A 3,275-nucleotide genomic window follows, 5' to 3' on the forward strand; every position below is an offset into this window, starting at 1 on the left:
ATACCGCAGCACGCGACATAGTTTTGCAGACGATAAGTACAACCGTTTCAGAGAAAAGAGCGGCCATTTTGACGATCTGGCTTTAAGTCGATTTGATAACAAATGACGAAAACGGACGGATTTCTCAGGTTTTTACTACATATGAACACTTTTCACATTCTCCCATGCAAATCGGCTGCTAGTCCTCCTTTCATACAGAATGTTAAGGTCCTAGCTTTTGTCCAAGGCACCAAAGCCTGCTAAAAAGTCAATAACCGACACCTAAAACTTGAATTGTACTACTTCTTCCTGGCGGTTACATCAACGTAGAAGCTTCATCTGTGTTCTACTATGGTGCTTTTAGTGTCTCCGCATACCGCAGCACGCGACATAGCTTTGCAATCGATAAGTACAACCGTTTCAGAGTGAAGAGCGGCTAATGTGACGATTTGGCTTTAAGACGATTCGATAACAAATGACGAAAACGGACCGATTTCTCGGGTTTTTACTACTTATGAACACTTTTCACATTCTCCCATGCTATTCGGTTGCTAGTCCTCCTTTCATGCAGAATGTTAAGGTCCTAGCTCATGTCCAAGGCACCAAAGCCAGCTAAAAAGTCAATAGTCGATACCTAAAACTTGAATTGTACTACTTCTAACTGGCTATTACGTCAAATTAGAAGCTTCATCTGTGTTCTACTATGGTGCTTTTATTGTCTCCGCATACCGCAGCATGCGACATAGCTTTGCAGACGATAAGTACAACCGTTTCAGAGAGAAGAGCGGCCAATGTGACGATCTGGCTTTATGTCGATTCGATAACAAATGACGAAAACGGACGAATTTCTTAGGTTTTTACTACATATGAACACTTTTCACATTCTCCCGTGCAACTCGGCTGCTAGTCCTCCTTTCATGCAGAATCTTAAGGTCCTAGCTCATGTCCAAGGCACCAAAGCTATCTAAAAAGTCAATAATCGATACCTAAAACTTGAATTGTACTACTTCTTACTGGCTATTACATCAACTTAGAAGCTTCATCTGAGTTCTACTATGGTGCTTTTAGTGCCTCCGCATACCGCAGCACGCGACATAGCTTTGCAGACGATAAGTACAAGCGTTTCAGAGAGAAGAGCGGCTAATTTGACGATCTGGCTTTAGGTCGATTCGATAACAAATGACAAACGGACGGATTTCTCGGGTTTTTACTACATATGAACACTTTTCACATTCTCCCATGCAAATCGGCTGCTAGTCCTCCTTTCATACAGAATGTTAAGGTCCTAGCTTTTGTCCAAAGCACCAAAGCCTGATAAAAAGTCAATAACCGACACCTAAAACTTGAATTGTACTACTTCTTCCTGGCTATTACGTCAACTTAGAAGCTTCATCTGTGTTCTACTATGGTGCTTTTAGGGTTTCCGCATACCGCAGCACGCGACATAGCTTTGCAGAAGATAAGTACAACCGTTTCAGAGAGAAGAGCGGCCAACGTGACGATCTGGCTTTAAGTCGATTCGATAACAAATGACGAAAACGGACGAATTTCTTAGGTTTTTACTACATATAAAAACTTTTCACATTCTCCCGTGCAACTCGGCTGCTAGTCCTCCTTTATTGCAGAATCTTAAAGTCCTAGCTCATGTCCAAGGCACCAAAGCCAGCTAAAAAGTCAACAACCGATACCTAAAACTTGAATTGTACTACTTCTTACTGGCTATTACATCATCTTAGAAGCTTCATCTGTGTTCTACTATGGTGCTTTTAGCGTCTCTGAATACCGCAGTACGCGACATAGCTTTGCAGACGATAAGTACAACCGTTTCAGGAGAAGAGCGGCCAATGTGACGATCTGGCTTTAAGTCGATTCGATAATAAATGACGAAAACGGACGGATTTCTCAGGTTTTTACTACAAATGAACACTTTTCACATTCTCCCGTGCAACTCGGCTGCTAGTCCTCATTTCATGCAGAATCTTAAGGTCCCAGCTCATGTCCAAGGCACAAAAGCCAGCTAAAAGGTCAATATTCAATACCTAATACTTGTATTGTACTACTTCTTACTGGCTATTACATCAACTTAGAGGCTTGATCTGTGTTCTACTATAGTGCTTTTAGTGTCTCAGCATACCGCAGCACGCGACATAGCTTTGCAGACGACAAGTACAACCGTTTCAGAGAGAAGAGCGGCCAATGTGACGATCTGGCTTTAAGTCGATTCGATAACAAATGACGAAAACGGACGGATTTCTCGGGTTTTTACTACATATGAACACTTTTCACATTCTCCCGTGCAACTCGGCTGCTAGTCCTCCATCATTCAAAATCTTAAGTTCCTAGCTCGTGTCCAAGGCACCAAAGAAGTGTAAAAAGTCAATAACCGATACCTTAAACTTGAATTTTACTTCTTCTTACTGGTTATTACATCAACTTAGAAGCTTCATCTGTGTTCTACTATGGTGCTTTTAGTGTGTCCGCATACCGCAGCACGCGACTTAGCTTTGCAGACGATAAGTACAACCGTTTCTGAGAGAAGAGCGGCCAATGTGACGATCTGGCTTTAAGTCGATTCGATAACAAATGACGAAAACGGACGGATTTCTCGGGTTTTTACTGCATATGAACACTTTTCACATTCTCCCGTGCAACTCGGCTGCTAGTCCTCCTTTCATGCAGAATCTTAAGGTCCTAGCTCATGTCCAAGGCACCAAAGCTAGCTAAAAAGTCAATAATCGATACCTAAAACTTGAATTGTACTACTTCTTACTGGCTATTACAACAACTTAGAAGCTTCATCTGTGTTCTACTATGGTGATTTTAGTGTCTCCGCATACCGCAGCACGCGACATATCTTTGTAGACGATAAGTACAACCGTGTCAGAGAGAAGAGCGACCAATGTGACGATCTGGCTTTAAGTCGATTCGATAACAAATGACGAAAACGGACGGATTTCTCAGGTATTTTTTTACATATGAACACTTTTCACATTCTCCTGGGCAACTCGGCTGCTAGTCCTCCTTTCATGCAGAATCTTAACGTCCTAGCTCATGTCCAAGGCACCAAAGCCAGCTAAAAAGTCAATAATCGATACCTAAAACCTGAATTGGACTACTTCTTACTGGCTATTACATCAACTTAGATGCTTCATCTGTGTTCTACTATGGTGATTTTAGTGTCTCCGCACACCGCAGCACGCGACATAGCTTTGTAGACGATAAGTACAACCGTTTCAGAGAGAAGAGCGGCCAATGTGACGATCTTGCTTTAAGTAGATTCGGTAACAAATGACGAA

The sequence above is a fragment of the Schistocerca gregaria genome, unplaced genomic scaffold (assembly GCF_023897955.1).
Source record: "Schistocerca gregaria isolate iqSchGreg1 unplaced genomic scaffold, iqSchGreg1.2 ptg000336l, whole genome shotgun sequence".
NCBI lineage: Eukaryota > Metazoa > Arthropoda > Insecta > Orthoptera > Acrididae > Schistocerca > Schistocerca gregaria.